The sequence below is a fragment of the Cupressus sempervirens genome, chromosome 11 (genome assembly GCF_028749045.1).
Source record: "Cupressus sempervirens isolate cs-2001-9-10 chromosome 11, ASM2874904v1, whole genome shotgun sequence".
Lineage (NCBI taxonomy): Eukaryota > Viridiplantae > Streptophyta > Pinopsida > Cupressales > Cupressaceae > Cupressus > Cupressus sempervirens.
The window spans coordinates 117,458,468-117,480,614 of record NC_143128.1 but is presented as its reverse complement, the minus strand read 5'-3'; positions in this window follow the sequence as shown (position 1 = coordinate 117,480,614).

The following is a 22,147-nucleotide window of genomic DNA, read 5'->3' as shown; positions in this document are numbered from 1 at the left end:
GTTTTTCTATGATGGATTTTCTTATTTTATTTTATGAGTCTTTGGTGAATTTTCTATTAATTAAGTCTAATTAAAAGATTAAATTAATGATTTAATTCAATGAAAAATTATTATGATATTTTAATACTTAATTATATTTAATTAATTAGGAAATCAATTAAATAGAAAGAATTTAATTTGAAGATAAATGTTATAAGCATAATTTTAGAATGTGATGATATTTATTTAATTTAATAATAATATATTTAGAGGTAATTTTTAAATAAATGCTAATTAATATTATTATTTAAGTCAAAAAATATTTTATCAATTATATTTTCAAAAATAAATTAAAGAAGTGGAAATAGAAATTAATTTATTAATAGTTTTTAGATTGCATGATGTATGCATGAGATTAAAATATAAGAAATTAGTTAAAAAAATAAAACAAGTGAGTTTTAAAAAAAATGTATAATGCGTGTATGAGATTAAAATTTAATGAAATTAATTAAAAGAGAAGTCAAGTGAAAATTAAATAAAGTTATTTTATAAATTCATAAACGTGCATGGAAAAGAAAGAGAAAGGATAAGGGAAAGATAAAGAAAAGTTAATGAGGAGTTAAAGATTGGTGAGCAAAGAGTTCTCACAGGTGATCGCACAATTAGTACCCCAATTTTAGGAGAGAATTCCTTATCTCCAATTGAGGGTTCATTTTTTGAAGGACAACAAATTTTGGAAGAGGAAAGAATTTCAGAAACGAGAAGGCTTTGAGAGGAGGAATTTCTCAACAATCTACTTGGGCATAGCGATTAGCATCAGAGTCCAAGTAGATGATTGAAATTATTCAAATAGTTTATTACACTCTTTTCTTTCCTATCTTCTTCATGACTATAGACTGTAAATCCAAATTTCTCTATGTAATGCCCCGCCAAGGGATACAAAGAATTAACCTAGAATTCTACTATGTTTGGTAGCATATTCTTTTTTTTCAACATGAAACTAAATACCACATATAAATTATGCATAATAATGGAAGCAATAGCAATATCCATCTAAAGGTAAACATAACATACATAACAGATTACATTCTTTAAGATCCCTTAACATTGGATTACATCTAAAAACATCTATCATACATGATTCCATCTGGTACAACATCCACATGAAATAATAATGATAAGTCCAATGTTTATTCATTACATTTCAAATGCTCATTCATCATCTGTACATGTCACAGTGTATGACAAGCTCAAAATAATATACATGCAGAGAATAAGGTACATCATCCTATTCAAATCCAAGATACATCAAAGTAAAGATAATCACATGACACAGATGGTATATCATCATAAAAGACATATACATCCATCATAAAGATCAAACATAATAAACTAAGTGCACGATTCCTCCGAACTGTTAATAGCATCATTAGATCATCATGGATCTTAGCCATCCCTCCGTGCATAACATTCCAAATCACCGATGAGACCATTAGTATTAACATAGTAAGAATGTCACTCTTAACATATACAACATCATATGTAGAAATTAATCTAACAAAAGATAACATCATCTAAACATATGCTAATCATCAATGAAAGGATACATATCCACCATCATGAAGGACACATCAGCCACGATGTCTCAATGAATCTCAAATGATAAGAGTGAAAAATACACTACCACTTGACCGCATGGTACCTAAGTCGTCCACTCGCACCATGCTAATGAGATAATCTCAAGTCCCAAATAGGCTAACAAAATCACATAGCACAAATATCTATAAGTCCAGGAATCCTAAAAGTATACTACCTCAAGGGTTCCAAACATAAAATTTGACACCTAATCCCTAGAGGCACTCAATGACATGTAGGAACCTACTATGAAAGCAGGAAAGTGTCATCGCATTTATCACATACAAGCTATCCTGACAGTTCACTAAAGTCCACAGGTCCATACTGATCTCATGCGACCACTAGTATCCTCTCACACTGATGAGGCATACTACAGAATGCAAGGTTGCAACCATGTGTTCTCTCTACTCCCATTCTAGCCTATACAAACACTCAAGCCATGGGCGAGAACAAAACACTTATCTTTTTAGGTTCATTCAGTTAGTATTAGGTGTGAATGTTATCACTTATTAATCCAACTTATAATGAGTTACCCTAGCAGCCTCTTAGGGCCCCGGCCCCCATTGCAAGGCACTTCCTATAACTACATGTAGATATCCTACCCTAACATCATGGAATCATAAATCTCAAAGTCACAAAAGATAATCCATAATAAAATCATCAAATATGCATAAAAGCATCAAATCTCCATGAGCAAACATCCATAGAAAATCATGAGCACGGCAGCTCTCTATTGGCAACTGAAGTATCACTGATAATCAAAGTATCCATTGGTTCTCAATAACCAAAATATATCTCAATCATACTAATCGAAGACTCCAAAAATTATTGAGTCAAACATGTCACAACATGACATCATCAAGAATAAATCCACATTACAGTCCCATCATGGTGACTAGAAAATAACCAAGGATAACTGATCGATGACCAAAAATGGTTAAGTCAAGTGTCTCATACATAAGAATCTCAACTATAACAAACAGTAATTACAAACAATACATAGAGCATTCCATCACATAACCATGATTGGGTTTATAAAGATCGAGATTAAAACGTCATCATAACATCACAATTACATAACCACCAAGCCTCTAGTAGACGTCCGATAACTGGTCAACACTAGTCAACCCAAAACCCAAAACAATAGCATAAAGAATACACAATGCAAACACATGTTTTGGTTTTGCTAAATTTAAATGGAAAAGTCTTGGTTTATATTTTTTCAAATTAAATGTCAAGTGGAGAAATTTCACATTTTACCTAACCCATTGTTTTGTATTGGTAGATAAAAGTTTCTCCCTCTAACTCTTAGAACTCAAATTTCTAAATGTTCTAAATGTCTCTTATATTCCCATTTAGACCCCCATCATTTTCAAAATAATATTTGAAATTCCTTCCATATTCATCTTTCCAAATTAAAAATTATATTGAATCTATATTGCTCAACACTATAAAAATATCTTGTTATTAAAGAATTTCTCTTTAAATTCTAAACATCAATTAATATTACAATTATTTATTATCAATAATGTATATACATATATATATATACATACATAAATAAATACATTTAATAATTTAATAACAATGCAACATTGAAAAGTCAAAATTCATATTCAAATAACCTATGAAATATGATTGAACATTGCCCATTTTAAAAAACTCAAACCGCACAAAATGTAAGTACCATTCGCACATGTATTACCTACAGATCGCAGGTATGCTACGGGTCACATGTACACTGCGATCTCACAGTAACCTGCGATACCATAGCGGTCATATTAATGTTGACAAGGGTGGGGGAAAGAATCCATCCGCCCCTATCTATATATATATATATATATATATATATATATTTTTAAATGATAACAATAACATTTTTTTCAAACGTTGATCCCATACAAATCGCAATGCGATTTTATATATTTTTACTGCGATTATAAAGTACGATTATCCAATGTGTATATATATATATATATATATATATATATATATATATATATATATATATGTATATGTATGTATGTATGCAGATGTGAAAACTATAAACATGTATATTTAACAATGAGCATATACACAATTTATTTAAAGATCTTGATTTTAAGAATTTTCCTATAACTATTTGGTCTCAAAATTTCCAATAATTAATCTAATGGGTTTCACTATGAATCTCAACCCTACCCCCGTGTTCTTTTTAGATCTATGCATAACAATTTTTTCTCAAATAAATTTACTACTCATATTGAGAATGCATACAATAGAAATAGGAAATTCCTCAGAAGACATATGGAAGACACAAAGAAGATAGGGAATGCATGATGCAGAAATAGCATAAGTAAAATCACAAGAATCTACCCGAATTATGATGCTAATTCACTCTTCCTTAGAAAATCCATAGAGCAAGCTCCCTTCCTCAGAGTTCTCGAATCCTCCAATGCTCCAATTGCACTCCAAACGCTATGTCTAAGCTTGTAAGAATGCCTGAATATAAAGAGCTCTCAGGAAACATCTAGAATGCTTCTAGAAATAGCTAGAAGGTGTCACCAACTAAGCATGGGTCTTTTCCAACCTTCTAGATGGGTCATAAGGTTGTAGACACCATGTACTTAATTGATGCACTAACCCCCATGTTGTTGACACATGAAGAATAGAAAAGTATTTATAACTTTCATTTTAATTTTTATAACTTTTATTATTATTATTTATTTATTACTTTATTATTATTTTATTATTATTATTAATTTTAATTTCTAATTTTCTTTTATTTAATTCTTTTTTCTCAATTAATTCTCAATTAATTAATTATAATCAAAATATAAAAGATTATCATATTTTATATTAATTTTTCTCAAATAATCAATTTTAATTAAATCTATTTATTAAGACTTAATTAATAGAAAATTCACCATAGACCTCCAAGATAAAATATGAAAACCCATCATAGAGCAAATCCAAAGTTAGTCTAAAAGGTTAAAAATCATGAATTATGTCATCTGACACATTCTGTGGGTAAAGTATCCAGATACTTGTCTTACCTCGCTAGGACAATTGGCTTAAAGGTTTGTAATTTGGACTTGAGAATTTATCTCCCTGCTCTTATCATTGAGATAGTATAATAGGGTACGCTCATCCTGCCCATTCAGGGAAGTCAATACCCGATACCTGCAACCTGCATAAAAACCATGCATGTACATACAATATATATATATATATATATATATATATATATATATATATATATATATATATATATATATATATATATATATATATATATATATATATATATATATATATATATATATATATATATATATATATATATATATAATGCTAAGCTAAACAAATAATGGCAGGAAGTGGTGCATCATGTAGATCCTGACTAAGCAGGTGACTATGACTCCCTTCCTTAATGACATCAGAAATGCCATACAATAAGAAAACACGCACACCATACACATGCAAGTATGGGGTAAGTATCCATAATAAAACACATGAGATAATAAACCATTTAACTAATCATAAACAATAACTGAAAGCACTGTAATGGTCATCATCTATGCATGAAATGTAAAGTCTAAATGATCTGATCACCTAATCCACTGAATCCATAACATAATGTCTAATAATAATAGCAATAATATGTCCAGAAAAGATGTGAATGAGGGTAGGCACTACATCCACCCCCCCTTGGGTTAGGCTTACTCCTGGAAGACTAAAAACAAGTATGGATATAACTCCCTCAATCTAGTTGCATCCTCCCAAGTAGCTGAAGAATCATCAGTAGGGTCCTAGTGGACCCTTACGTGCTCGATGGTTTGACCCCTGAGGGTCAACTCTCACTGCTCCAGAATACGAACTGGCTCTAAATCCAGTTGCCCATCCTCTACCTATAATGCATTCCAATCAAGAACATGTACAATATCAAGAATATACTGCCGAAGCACTGAAACATGGAAAACATCATGAATGCGAGCTAGTCTGGGCGGTAGAGCAAGGTAGTAAGCAATTGAGCCAATCCTCTCTAGAATCTCGAATGGTCCCACAAAGAGAGGTGCTATCTTAGAACCCTTTCCGTATTCGATCGAACTCTTTTGCGGTCGCACTCTCAAGAAAACCTTATCACCCACAGCAAACTGCTTATCAGTCCTATGAGCATCATCATACTTCTTCTGCCTATCCTGTGCCGTAGTCAAGTGCTCACAAATATGCACTACCTGTTGCTCCATATCATGAAGCATCTCAGGGCCCAACAAGATGCGATCCTCGAGGCTGTCCCAACTCAAGGGTGTACAAAAAAGGATGTCCATATAATGCCTGAAATGGTGCCATGCCAATAGAACTATGATACCCATTGTTGTAAGAAAACTCCACCAGGTAGAGATAGTCCTTCCAATGTGTCTGCCTGTCCATCACATACATTTGTAACCTATCTTCCAAAACTTGATTCACCCTCTTTGTCTAACCATTAGTCTCTGGATGATATGCCAAACTAAAGTTTAACTAAGCTCCAAGCTCATGCTGCAGCGATGTGTAGAATGCAGATGTGAATACATGATCCCTATAAGAAATGATCCTTCTAGGAATACCATGTAATATCACAATGTCATGCATGAAGACATTAGCTATAGAACCTATTGTGTAGGAAGACCTAATCGGTGAAAAATGTGCCACCTTAGTCAACTGATCAGCGGTGACCATGATAGCATTATGACATCAAACTGTCACAGGTAATCCTACAATGAAATCCATGGAGATGATATCCCATTTCAAAGAAGCAATGATATTTGGGTGCAAAAGTCCATCTTGGTGTTGATGTTATGCCTTAACTCTCTGACACTCAAGGCACCTAGCCATAAAATTAGCAATATCTTGCTTCATCCTAAACCAAAAGAACAAACATCTCAAGTCAGCATGCATCTTCTTGACACCTGGATGTGCTGAGTAAGGTGTACAATGGGCTTTGTGAAGCTCATCCAAAAATGGCACATAAATCCTCCTCAGATGTCTTGAAAGACCATCTAATTCTCAAATGTAACCTGCAAACTTACCTTCCAAAGATCTTCTTGAATCTATCTCTCTGCACACTTCCTAATACCAGGAATCTGTGGGAAGTGCCTGAAGAATCTGACTCCTCAAATCCACACTAAGGGTCATCGATGATACCACATGTCTCCTACAACTCAAAGCATCTGCCACCACATTTTCCTTACCCTGAATGTACTTAACCTCAAAATCATACTCGCATAAAAACTCCATCCCTTGCCTCTGGCGAGCATTCAAATTAGGTTGAGTAAAAATGTACTAAAGACTACGATGATCGTTGTGTAGCTAAACTCTATGCCCCAACAAGAAATGTCTCCATCTAGTCAAAGCATGAACTACTGCTGCTAACTCAAGATCATATGTAGGATAATTTAACTCATGATCCTTGAGCTTGCGTGATTCATACGCAATCACCCATCCATTCTGCATCAACACTGCCCCAATCCCTTCAAGAGAAGCATCTGTACACACCATAAAATCACCTTCTGGATCAGGTACGGCTAGAATCATGCACTGGTCAAAAGCTCCTTGAGCTTCTGAAAAGCTTCCTCACATTTCTCTGTCCACACAAACTTCTTTCCTTTCCTCTGAAGAGAAGTGATAGGATGTGCTATCCTAGAGAAGTTTTGGACAAATCTAAGATAATAATTGGCTAAACCCATGAAACTATGAATCTCTGACACATTAGTTGGTGTTAGCCAATCTATTGTCACTTGAATCTTTGTAGGAACCACTAAAATACTATCAGCTGAAATAACATGCCCTAAATACTGAATCTTCAATTTGAAGAATTCGCACTTAGCTGCATTCACATAAAGTTGATTGTCTCTCAAACATTGCAATACCAACCGCATGTGTTCCTCATGGTCCTTTTGAGTCTTAGAATATATCAATATGTCATCAAGAAACATGAGTACAAACCTATCCAGATAAGATTGGAACATACCATTCATCAAACTCATGAGAACTAATGGAGTATTAGTCAACCCAAAAGGTACTACTGTGAACTCATAATGCCCATAGTGAGTTTGAAAATTGGTCTTGTAAATATCTGCTTCCTTAATGCGAAGCTGGTGGTATCTTGACTTAAGATCAATCTTGGAGAATACTGTAGCTCCTTTGATCTGATCGAATAAGTCATCAATCCTAGGTAAAGGATACCTATTCTTAATAGTCACCTTATTCAACTTGCTATAGTCGATACAAAGGAACAAAGAATCATCTTTCTTCTTCACAAAGAGCACTGGAGCTCCCCATGGTGATACACTAGGTCGAATGCTCCCTTTGGCCAAAAGTTCCTATAGCTGAAGATGTAGCTCACCCAATTCCTGAGTAGTCATGCAATAAGGAGCTTTAGAAATAGGCTCCACTCTAGGAATTAGATCAATACTAAAGTCAATGTCCCTCTTTGGAGGCATGCCTGGAATCTCACTTGGAAAAACATCTACGTAATCTTGCAAAATTGGGTGATCTAAAGTCTCCCTCATAGGATCTTCCTCATCAAGATCATTTACCATAAAAGAAAATATCTAACATCCCTTACAGAAACTTTGCTTCAATTGCATAGCAAAAATCATCCGCAGAGATATAGGCCTTGGTATCCCAACTATCTGCACATCATTCCCTTGGTCATCTTGGTACAAAAAATCTTCTTCCTGCAATCTATACTGGCTCTATGTGATCTAAGCTAGTCCATGACTAACACCACATCATAGGAACCAAGGGGTATGACTCAAAGATCCACTGTAGTCTGAAAGCTTCCTAAGCTAAGCCCACACTTATGAACTACAAAGTTTGTGGAGACCTTAATACCTGAGGCTAGTTCCACTTGCCAACCATGATCTTGCTTTCACTGCATCTAGCTTACACTTAGAAACTATAGATGGTGAAATAAATGAATCTATAGCTTTTGAATCAAATAATACTCAAAGAGATATATCTCTAATAGCACCTGTGGTCTCAACCACTATTCCCCGATGATCTGCCTAACACTGATCAACTGCTGCAAAAACTCTATGAGCTCTACCTACATCACCAATTGTAGGCTCTGAAACTATAGGTTTAGATTGTAAAAACTAAGGTGCTCATTGAGGACATTGAGCTACATAATGCCCAATCTGTCCACATGAAAAACATTCTATATTTCGGCTAGATCCTCTACCCATAGGTGGTACATTTGATTGCTGACGACTGTTCTTGCTAACAAAAGACTGGCTACTCTGAGCTGGCTGATTGGACCGATTCTATTTATTGCATTGAGCATTGCAGTTGTTCTTGGTGTTAGAACCTTTTCCACCACCTTGAGTTTGAGAATTCAATCCCTTTTGTTGCTATGTCTGCTGAGACTGCTACTAATATTGTTTCCCCTTAGAGAAAGAAAACTTCTTGTTACCACCTGAATTTTAGTTTCTTTTAGATCTTGAGGCTGCTGACACTCCTACAAAACTACCTTGACCAAGGTTGACACTTTTCTCAACAAGGATAGCTCGATGTACCACATCCTTGAGGGTTTTTGGCTAAAACACCTTAACTCCCCCAATAATACGGTTATTCAACCCCCTAATAAAGTGTTGTGTCAATTGAGCTGAATTTTCACTGAACCCTGAAAAAGACATGAGCTCATAAAACTTACGCTCATACTCGGTCACTGACAAAGTGTACTGTCTGAGATTATTAAATTCATCAGCCCTTTTCTATTTCCATTCCTCTAGTAGGAATCATTCATGGAAACTATTACAATCACATGTTGCAATAGACTAAGTTTAGTTCTTATGTTTAAGTTTAAGTAGAATTTCTAGGTTTGAAACTAAGTGTTGAAGTATGAAAAAAATATGCAAGTAACAGTTCAAGTTCTATCTCAGTTCACCTAGTTTCAAGTTCGAAAAGATACACTTAATAGTTCAAAGTTCTAGTTGTTCAAAAATACCTAGATCTCCCAATGTAGAAACTCAGGCTCTGATACAAAATCTAATGTCTCACCAAGGGATCCCAATAATTAACCTAGAATTATACTATGTTTTTTAGCATTTTTTTTTTCAACATGAAAGTAAATACCACATATAACTTATGCATAATAACGGAAGCAATAACAATATCCATCTAAAGGTAAACATAACATACATAATAGATTACATTCTTTAAGATCCGTTAATGTTGGATTACATCTAAAAACATCTAACATACATGAATCCATCTGGTACAATATCCACATGAAATAATAATGATAAGTCCAATGTTTATTCATTACATTTTAAATGCTCATTCATCTTCTATACATGTCATTGGGTATCACAAGCTCAAAAGAATATACATACATAGAATAAGGCACATCATCCTATTCTAATCCATGATACATCAAAGTAAAGATAATCACATGATACAGATGATATATCATCATAAAAGACATATACATCCATCATAAAGATCAAACATAATAAACTAAGCACTCGGTTCCTCCCAACTATTAATAGCATCATTAGATCATCATGGATCCTAGCCATCCCTCTGTGCGTAACATTCCAAATCACCAAAGAGATCATCGGTATTAACATAGTAAGAACGTCACTCCAAACATATACAACATCATATGTAGAAAGTAATCTAACAAAAGATAACATCATCTAACATATGCTAATCATCAATGAAAGGATACATATCCACCATCATGAAGGATGCATCATCTACGATGTCTCAATGAATCTCAAATGATAAGAGTGGAAAATACACTACCACCCACCCGCGTGGTACCTAAGTGGTCCACTCCCACTGTACTGAGGAGATAATCTCAAGTCCCAAAAAGGGTAACAAAATCACATAGCACAAATCTCTATGTGTCTAGGAATCCTAAAAGTATACTAACTCAAGGGTTCCAAACACAAAATCTGACATCTAATCCCTAGAGGCACTCAATGACATGTAGGAACCTACTATGCAAGCGAGAAAGTGTCATTGCATTTATCACGTACAAGTAACTATTGTCACTTAGGTTTGCACCCTTTTCCAGGGCCTATGCGCGAGGACAACCTAGTGAAACATGGAAACAACCTCCAAGTTGTTAGACTTGAACTACGAGGTTGAGTCTCTGGAGAAGGCCGGCTTCCTCTTAATATCAAGGTGCACCTAACTACTCTTGGAGAGGAAAAGGAAGGAGAGCATGAAAGAAAATCTACCTAGTTCTAATCTAAGGAGGCGATGCACCAAAATAGAGTGTTTGGACCAATCTCTGCCCATACATGCGCTACTGAACCAGAATGAAACTAAGGATATACACATTCAAACTTGCTTTAATAAAATAACCACATACAAATCAGAAAACCAAGATGAATGACACAAGGAAGAAGTTCACTTATGTATCATTCAGAGGCCAACAGAGATACAGTCATGCAGATTATAGATTTCAACAAAGAAATGGCACAGACAAAGAATTCTTGCACTTTAATACCAATGGTTGAAGGAGATAAGTGGAGAATCAGATAGTTCAGATGCACGAGGGAATTTTTATTAGGATTGTAGAGCAATAACTACCGAAAATCAGAGAGAAGGCCCCCCTAAAAGTAAAAAATAAAACTTTGCTTTATAGTTTAGGTATAACAAAGATCTTTTCCAGCTGAAGTGACCTTGCAGCTACCTGCCATTAAGTCCTATAGAGGATAATCATGAAAATCTGAAGAAAATCTGATCTTTGTTGCAACAGGTATTTTGAGAGGACTAAAAATGGCACCATCGATGTTCTAACTGGGTAGATGGATCAACTGAGATGGTGGAGTGTTCCTCCTCATTCTGCATGCATTTCGGGTAGGTCAGGATTGATCATGAAGATAAGATCACACAACAAAATTGATTACCTTCGTTTCTTGGTTCATGAATCAGTAGGTTAGCGAGGTCAAATGGTTCCACATGCTGACTGGGCCACGCAGGCCAATCACATTCCTTCCTTCTACCATTTTCAACACCTTTTCCATGTTTGACCACCCTTAATATTGATTGGGCAACATGTCGCTATAGAAAAAGTCTTCGAAAATCCTGATAGCGCCATAGCGCCTAGTGGTCTCAACCTAACTATGCCACCTTTCTACCATCTAGCCGTAACATCAAAACTAACTACCACATTGACTGTGATGATTGCACTGACTGCCAGTCATTAACCGACAACCTTGGTTGAGCCAGCGAGACACGTGTCAACAATGTGCTATGTCGCCATGGTAAAGATCGTACAACTTCACCATAGCGAGATGACATCTTCTGTCAATTTTCCTTGATCTGAGAGCAAGCAAGATAGATATTGTCCCTTAGTGTATCAATCAATGCAAACCAGCCACATGCCAATTGTCTATATTTCTTGCACCTCCAAACCTGGACCCACGAGGACACGTGTCCTTCAGGTGCCAACTCGCTATCATAAATCTCATGTAGCTTTTCTATAGCATGATGGCACCTGCCCTTGATCTCTGCAGATCTGATGGTGGAGAACTTAACCCTTTACTACACTAGCCATGTTGAAGATCTGGTCCCATGATCTATCTATATTCTAACTTGACATATGTGGCAGTCCCACATTGGCCTAATGAAGCACCACCCTAGCAGGAAATCATTGGTCTGGCAAAGCATCAAATTGGAGGGTCCATACTGCTTTGACCTTATTGAGGGGACACATGGTGCCTAGGTGCTATGTCACTATGGGAAAATTGAGGCCAACTTCCCATAGCGCCATGGCACCCAAATGATGACATGTCTTCTGATTTGGACGTGTCTTCAAATGATTCGCCACCATGGCACCAGACTCCACCAACTGGGAAGATGAGGTACAAAATGGGACCCATTTGTCTTCAATTCGTTGGGGTGGACTTTTTCGTTTGGGCGCTATGTCACCATTGGAAAACTCATGAGTTTCTTGATGGCGCCATGGTGCCCCACTGGCTTTTCTAACTTTCCAGCCCATAAAACTGACCGCTCGCCATGAACATTTTTCGGTATGACACAACCTGCCTGCCGTAAGACATTTTTGTCGGGTGCTATGTCACTATGAAGATTTTTTGGGCAACACATGATAGTGACATAGTGCCCACAGTGCTATGGAACCTTTCTAACTCACCAAGGAACCTTGGATGACCTGCCTCACAAACCCACCATGGTAATGTGTCACTAGGGTGCGATGTCGCTATGCTATCCGTTGTACAACTTCTGAAAAGTGACATAGCACCAACCGTCGATCTTCCTTAGATCTGACAATGGAGAACTTGCAAGCTGTAGAAACCATGTTATAAGGCTTAGGCATTAAAATAATATTAACTTTGGGAATTAGCCGTTGTATAGGCTGGACGTTTGAAATTTGAATCTTGGTAGGGCGAACAAATGATAACATTTATGGTGACTCACAAGGGACAGAAGCCTGTTATGTGTATGACCAGTGGCCTCATGTATCCATTGGGCTATGGAGTCAAAAAAAGGGTCTGTGCATACTATGAAACCCTAACCCTACCTGTGAGAGATCAAGACATGAAATCCTAAAAAAATTGCAACTACAACTGAAAACAAAAAACAAAACTTCCTCTGCAACCTGAGACACCTCAAAATCCACTACCTCATAGGGAGATGGCTGTGCCCACACACTTCTTGAAAAGAAAGAAATAACAGAAAAGAAACTAAACTACTTATGTACATGGATTCCCAAATTTTTAGAAATAGGGCTTCATATAGATCCCATTGACTCGAGTGGGAAAAATCTCTCCATTGGGCCGACTTAGCTGGAATGCATTAGCTTGTTTGCAATTGGAAATTAGATAGGGGCCACTCCATAGTGCATCAAATTTGGAATGTCTTCTTGGTTTTTCCCTATTTGCATCCCACTTTAGAACTAAATCTCCTTCTTTGAAGGTTCTGACCCTAGTTTTCTTATCAAAACTCCTTTTCATCTGCTGCTGATGCATCTCTAGGGTCTATATAGCTTTATTTCTTTTCTCTTCTAACTTAATTAGCTCTGGCATTCTTACTGACATGGCATTATCTTCAATCAATTCAAGCTGATGAGCCAACTCCAAGGATGGGAATTCCAATGAGATTGGGAGTCTGGCTTCCCTACCATATGCCAGCACAAAAGGTGAATTTCCAACAGATCTCTTGGGTGTTATCCTATCAGCCCACAGAGCAATTCTTAATTTCTTATGCCAGACCCTCTGATTGTCTTCTATTGTCCTCTTCATTATTCTAATCAGATTCTTGTTGGAAGACTCAGCCAAACCAAACCTAGATACAATTCCATCAAGGAATTCAACAACTGATGGTTTTGTGGCATCCTTCAAGGTAACTGCCTCTGTCCATCTAGTGAAATAATCAGTAGCAGCCAAAATCCATTTATGACCTACACTAGACGGAGGACTAATGGGGCCTATAAAATCCAACCCCCATTGGGTAAAGGGCTGATCCACCTGAATAGGACGAAGGGGGAGAGCTATAAGCCTCTGTTTGCCTGAGAAGAAAGCACATTTCTCACATTTTCTCACATATCCATAACAATCATGGAATAGAGATGGCCAATAATAAGTAGCCCTCATGATCTTCATGGTAGTTGTTCTTGTAGAGAAATGGCCACCATCGGGGCCATCATGAAGTTCCTTAATCATCCTCTTAGCCTTATCCTCTTCAATGCATCTCAGGAGGGTCCCATTAAAATCCCTCTTGAATAGGATACCATCAATCACAACATAGGGAATGGATTGCAGTCTATATTGTCTCCTTTTAGTTCTGTCCAATCCCTAAGGGTACCCATTCCCTGATAAGAAGTTCTTCATGTCATTTATCCAGCTCCTTGGGCCATTAATGTTTCTTACCTCCTGATGCTTTGTTATTACCATAACAATCTCTTCATTAGAATCCTCGCCTGATAACATTTCTTTGCACAATCATCTCCCTCTTACCAGCTTGGTAATGTTAATATCAAGATCATACTCCATTATCTTAGTGATCCATTCAACTCTCTTTTCATTGGTATCCTTTCTCAACAAGAAGTCCTTTACAATGGCATGGGGCACCAACAAATGGATCTTATTATGGGACAAGAGGTGCTTGAATTTCTTTGAAGCTTTGATGACCGCAAGGGCTTGCTTCTCAACAAAGTTGCACTTATCTTCATATTGCTTAAGCCCTTCACTGAAGAAGGCTATGGGATGCTCCTCATTCGTGTCATTTGTTTGAGTCAAGACAGCAGAGATACTTGACTCACCACCTAGAGTGTAGAGTATGAAATCTTTTTCAAAATTTAGGTTCATGAGAGTAGCAGCTAAGGATATGGCTATCTTGATCTCTTCAAAATTCTCCTTCCCTTCCTTGGTCCATGAGAAGACCATACCTTTCTTAAGCATAGTTGTAAGAGGTTTCACCATGGTAGCAAGATTAGGAATAAACCTTCTTACAAAATTTATTTTACCAAGGAAACTTTACAGCCCCTTCTTGTGTTTAGGAAGAGGAAGGGAAAGTATTGCCTTTGTTCTTTCTAGATCAATGGTCAGCCCATCCTTAGATACAATGTGTCCCAATAATTTTCCTTGGCTTGTAGCAAAGACACACTTGGCTGGGTTAAGGGAAATCCCAAACTCTCTACATCTTAGAAATTCTTGTCTTAGATGATCAAAATGATCTTCTATATTTTTTGAATATACAGTCATATCATCAAGGTATACTAAGACAAACTTGACAGTTAATTTTTTGAAGGCCATCTCCATTGCCTTTTGAAATGTGGCACCTACATTGGTTAGCCCAAATGGCATCTTGCAATAAGCATAGGTGCCCCATTTATTAGTAAATGATGTTTTATATCTATTTGATTCTTTAACCAACACTTGGTTATAACCAAAGAATCCATCAAGAAAAGAGAATCTCCTTGACCCACTGACTCTAGACAAGATTTGCTCCATGGAAGGGAGAGGATGGTGATCTTTAAGAGAAGCCTGATTAAGATCCCTCAAGTCCATAGGCAATCTGATTTCTCCATTTTTCTTCCTTAGAGGGACAAGGTTAGCTACCCATGATGAGTGTTTTATGGGAAAAATTATATTAGCCCCAATCAACTTGGATAGCTCTATTTTTGCCTTACTGGTTTGGCCTTATCAATTAAATCTATGGTATGCTGAAAAAAACCAAGGTCAAACCCTTTTAAGTCATCATATGTCCAAGAAAATACATCATTAAATTCTTGATATAGATGAATGAAGTTTTCTTGCTCAGTTTCAGAACATACCTTCCCCATATTAAAATTTTTTTTATCAGCAATTGTAACTGGGGCATAAGCATGCTTTTCTGTGCTAGATTCATTCCTTTGCCTCTTGTTTGATCATCAGGATTAAATACACTGTTCAAGATAATGAGACCCTTGGGAAACTTATTAGAACTGAGATGAATGATCTAATCACCATACTGATCTCGTAGTCTTGACTGGTTTCTATCTGAGAATTCTGCCTCATTCTACAAGAAACTCACAATTTTCTCATTAGAATCAAACACCTGCCAATGAGTGTTGTTGTTAGGGATGGTAGGCCTCACTACCACCCTTATTTTTTTCTTCTTCTCTTCCTCAAGATTCCCTGGTGCATCATAAGATGCACCCACTACTGCAAGTCTATTAGCATGTCTATTTATTTCCTAAGAATGCTTTGAATATTAAATGCATTGAAGCCCTCAAGAAAATCCCAGACTCTATGTTTGTAAGACTTGAGGAGGCCATTTTTTGTGATATTCTGGTTTCTCACTTAGTTAACTACCAACTCACTATCCCCATATACTCTCAAGCCTTGAATTCCTCTTTTTTGGGCAAGTAAGAGACCTTGAATCAAAGATTTATACTCGGCCACATTGTTGGTGCAATTGAATTGGATCCTAAAGGAGAAGTAATATCTTATTTGTGTAGGAGAGATCAACATAACACTAGCCCCTGATCCATTTCTATTCCTTGAGCCATCAAAGTACATACTCCATGTTCCATTTATACCATCATTAGTCTCAATAGGATCAGGAACTTGAGCATCTTTTTCTATTATGCAATATGTACTAAGACCTGTCTCAAGAGTCTCTGACATAGGCTCAAACTGATATACATTTGCCCACTCATCCAAGAAGAAATCAGGAATTTCCGCTATGGAAGTGGCAAGGTCATTTACTATGTCATTTTCATCCATCTCTAAAATAGGGCAATTCATGTTGATGGGATTGGGGGTGTAAGATTCATTGTAATGAAGGGCTTGAGGTTCTGCTCTAATTGAGACATTAGTTCCATATCTAGTCTTAAATGACATATATGGCCAATCAGCAAATATGAATCCACCAATTTGAGCAGTGAAGTCTCTTGAAAGACAGATAGCAAAATAGGGCTTGACTTCAGCAACAGATATGTCTTGAATCACAGTGCAACCAGGGCATGCATGTAGGGCCATCTCCACATTCCTAAGGATACCTATAGTTTTGATAGTAATACCATCTAATTGTAACACATCCCTAACAATGGGCTCATATTTCATTCCTAAAGCATCAGCAAGACACCTAGGCATTACTGAGCTACTAGCCCCTGAATCTATCATGCAATTGTCAACTAATTTACCCCCTATAATTAGAGAAACATAGAATGGAGGGGGTCTAACCTTTTTATTTGTCTCCACATCCCTTGCTAGTTGTACTAGACTTGTGGCACTCTCCATGATAGATGGCTGATCCTTGGGTTCAATCTTCTCCAATTCTTGCTGCAGCATCCTCTTCTGCACTGGTGTGGTAGCAACAACATCCCACATAGATATTTTCACATTTGTCTTCTTCATTTGCTCTACCACACTCAATGGTGCATTAGAAACTTTGGTAGAGACTTTGGGAGCCACACTTATAAGGGGTTGAGATGGGGCAACATAAGGATCACTTGCATCTTTCCTTCTAGAATCTTGCCTTTGCTGCTACAAAGTACTTGTTCGTTTATTTTCTGCTTCCTCATGAGATGTTGCATTTGAAGTTGAGGCCTGATTAGGAGGAGGAGGGACAACATCTTCCATAGCTCTCTTTTTGCTTCTAGTGTTATGAGCAATGGAATCCTGGTTTACATTACAATGCTCCCCAATCTGATGATTCATGAAAGAGCAATCATCATGCCCTTGAATATATGAGGCCTCCTTGGAATGATCCTCCTTGGATGATTGCTTTGCTATAGGTTCTTGGAAAGTTAGGGCCAAATAAGATTCTACCCTCTGGCACATGCAATAGGCATAAGAATAGTTGTAGGAAAGACATAAATCTTGATCTTGGGCCAAGTTATTTTGAGGGACTATAGCTCTGTTCTAATTTGAGCTTGAAGCAGAAGCATGACTATTTTGCCTACCCTGATCAAAAGAGCTATTCCACTGATTAAGAGGCCAACCACCATTTGGAGCTTTATATTGCAATTGGGGAGGCTTGCCACCTTGAGCTTGTTGCCTTTCTAAGGCCACCACCTTGTTACTCATTTTTTGTATCGTAGAGAAACTCTCCTCTAATCTCTTTCCTTGGTCTTTCAACTCCCTCCCCTGCTCTTGCAATTTTTTATTCAGGGTCCTCTCTCTCTTATCTATATTCAACACTAAACCTTGGAGCATCTCTTTGATTTCATCTATCCCTTTTGAGGATGTGGAAGCTTGGGGAATTGGAGGAAGGGCTTGTGATGTAGAAGTTGTAGGAAGAGGGGTCATTGCTAGTTGGTGGTTGGGAACATTAGGAAAGAAAGGCATAGGGGGCCTTGGAGCCAACTTTCCTCCTTGTATTAGGATGTTCTCAGCTTTGATGGCTATCCCATAGGCATTAGGCAAGGTATCTCCTCCCATAGTTTGGATTATAGTGGCAATATCATTGTTAAAAGCTCAAAGGTAATGCAAGAAGGCATTACCAGGGGTAGGTTTCACCAAAGTAGGTTTTCTATCCCATGTCTTTTGAAATCTATAATTAAAATCAGTCGTACATTCATGGGGGGCCCTTTTTATAGTAGTCAACTGCTCTAAAAGTGACAGATGGTCACTTTTATCATCAAAATGTTTGCATAACCCTACTCCTAGTCCATCCCAATCAGTTATAGAACCATGAACTAAGCCTCTATACCATTGTAATGCTTTTCCTTTTAGATATGAGGCTAGAAGTCTAACAGCAACATCATCCTCTATAATACCATGAATATTATAGACATTTGCTACTTCTTGGATATGCTCTAAAGTGGAGATGGAAGTTACACCAGTAAAATCAGGTATACTTTTTAGTGCAGATACTGGTATATCATGTCTTTGGGCTAACAATAGAGGACTTCCACCATTAAATGTGGGAAAAGCATGAACTCTTGGTTGTGACATGTAAACAAGTTTTCTATTGATGAGTGTTGATGGCAATCTAGGCTGAGTTCGAATAGTAGGAGGAGTAGAGACAAACCTTACAGGTATATCGACTGTTATTACATCCCTAACTAGTGATAATGAAGTTCTAGTCCTCCTTCTAGGATTTGAAAGATAAAGCTCTTGATATTGAAATTTACCTCTAGAAGATTCCCTTGTTTCAGCTCTAGGCATGAATCACTACAAATTTGGCCTGGAACTAAATATGTATTTGAAGCTCAGAGTCACCAAGTAGTTTGAAGAATCAGCCTCTTGAAGGCTTGAATACTGAAGCCAACACCACCTCTTCAGTATTAATCTCTAAAACTCTTTCTTATTTGACACCAATAGACTTTAAATTTTGTTTGAAAAAGTGTCCCACCGGGCATGCCAAAAACTGTTGTCACTTAGGTTTTCACCCTTGTCCAAGGCCTATGCACGAGGACAACCTAGTGAAAGATGGAAACAACCTCCAAGTTGTGGGACTTGAACTACGAGGTTGAGTCTCCAGAGAAGGCTAGCTTCCTCTTACTATCAAGGGGCACCTAACTACTCTTTGAGAGGAAAAGGGAGAAGGAGAGCATGAAAGAAAATCTACCAAGTTCTAATCTAAGGAGGTGATGCACCAAAATAGAGTGTTCGGACCAATCTCTGCCCATACATGCGCTACTGAACCAGGATGAAACTAAGGATATACACATTCAAACTTGCTTTAATATATCATTCACAGGCCAACAGAGATACAGTCATGCAGATTATAGATTTCAACAAAGCAATGGCACAGACAAAGAATTCTTGCACTTTAATACCAATGGTTGAAGGAGATAAGTGGAGAATCAGATAGTTCAGAGGCACAAGGGAATTTTTATTAGGATTGTAGAGCAATAAATACAAAAAATCAGAGAGAAGGCCCCCCTAAAAATAAAAAACAAAGCTTGCCTTTATAGTTCAGGCATAATTGAGATCTTTTCCAGCTGAAGTGACCTTGCAGCTACCTGCCATTAAGTCCTACGGAGGACAATCATGGAAATCTGAAGAAAATCTGATCTTTGTTGCAACAAGTGTTTCGAGAGGACTGAAAATAGTGCCATCGATGTTCTAACTAGGTAGATTGATCAACTAAGATGGTGGAGTATTCCTCCTCATTTTGTATTCATTCCAGGTAGGTCAGGATTGATCATGAAGATCAAATCGCACAACAAAATCAATTACCTTGATTTCTTGGTTCATGAATCAGTAGGTTTGAACAGCGAGGTCAAATGGTTCCACATGCTGACTGGGCCACGTGAACCAATCACATTCCTTCCTTCTACCATTTTGGACACCTTTTCCACATTTGACCACCCTTAATATTGACTAGGCGCCATGTCGCTATTGAAAAAGTCTTCGAAAATCCTGATAGCGCCATAGCGCCTAGTGGTCTAAGCCTAACTGCACCACCTTTCCACCATCTAGCCATAACATCAAAACTAAGTGCCATGTTGACTGCAATGATTGCACTGACTACCAGCTGTTAATCCTCAACCTTGGCTGAGCCAACAAGACACGTGTCAACAAGGTGCTATGTCGCCATGGTAAAGATCGCACAACTTCACCATAGCAAGATGGCGTCTTCCGTCAAATTTCCTTGATCTAACAGCAAGCAAGACAGATATTGCCCCTTAGTGTATCAATCAATGGGAACTGGCAACGTGCCAATTGTCTGTATTTCTTGTTCCTCCAAACATGAACCCACGAGGACACGTGACCTCCAAGCGCCAACTCGCTATCATAAATCTCATGCAGCTTTTCCATAGCATGATGGCGCCTGCCCTTGATCTCTATAGATATGACGGTGGAGAACTTAACCCTTTACTACACTGGCCATGTTGAAGATCTGGTCCCATGATCTATCTATATTCTGACTTGACATACGTGGTAGTCCCCCATTGGCCTAACAAAGCACCACCCTGGTAGGAAATCATTGGTCTGACAAAGCATCAATCTAGAGGTTCTGTACTGCTTTGACCTTATTGAGGGGACACGCGGCACCCAGGCACTATGTCGTAATGGGAAAATTGAGGCCAACTTCCCATAGCACCATGGCACCCAAATGATGACATGTCTTCTGATTTGCACGTGTCTTCAAATGATTCACCACCATGACATCAGACTCCACCAACTGGGCAGACGAGGTACAAAATGGGACCCATATGTCTTCGATTTGCCACGGTGGACTTTTCTATTTGGGTGCTATGTCATCATTGAAAAACTCATGAGTTTCTCGATGGCGCCATGGTGCCCCATCAGCTTTTCTGCCTTCCCAGTCTATGAAACTGACTGCTCACCATGAACATTTTTCGGTGTGACACAACTTGCCCACTGTAAGACATTTTCGTCGGGTGTTATGTCACGATGAAGATTTTCTTGCCAACACATGATAGTGACATAGTGCCCATGGTGCTGTGGAACATTTTCAACCCGCCAAAGAACCTTGGATGACCTTCCTCGTAGACCCACCATGGTAACGTGTCACCAGGGCGCGATGTCGCTATGCTATCCGCCGTGCAACTTTTTAAAAGTGACATAGCGCAAACCGTCGATTTGCCTTAAATCTAACGATGGAGAATTTGCAGGCTGTAGAAACCATGTTATAAGGCTTAGGCATTAAAATAATATTGACTTTGGGAATTAGCCGTTGGAAGGGCTAGACGTTTGAAATTTGAATCTTGGCGGGATGAACAAATGATAACAGTTACCCTGAGAGTTAGCTAAACTCCATAGTCCATACTGATCTCATGCGGCCACTAGTATCCTCTCATACTGACGAGGCATACTATGGAATGCAAGGTCACAACCATGCATTCTCTCTACTCCCATCCTAGCCTATACAAACACTCAAGGCATGGGCGAGAACAAAACACTTATCTTTGTAGGTTCATTCAGTTAGTATTAGGTGTGAATGTTATCACTTATTAATCCAACTCACAATGAGTTACCCTGGCAACCTCTTAGGGCCTTGGCCCCCATTGAAAGCCACTTCTCGTCACTACATGCAAATATACTACCCTAAGCTCATGGAATCATAAATCTCAAAATCACAAAACATAATCCATAATAAAATCATCAAATATGCATAAAAGCATCAA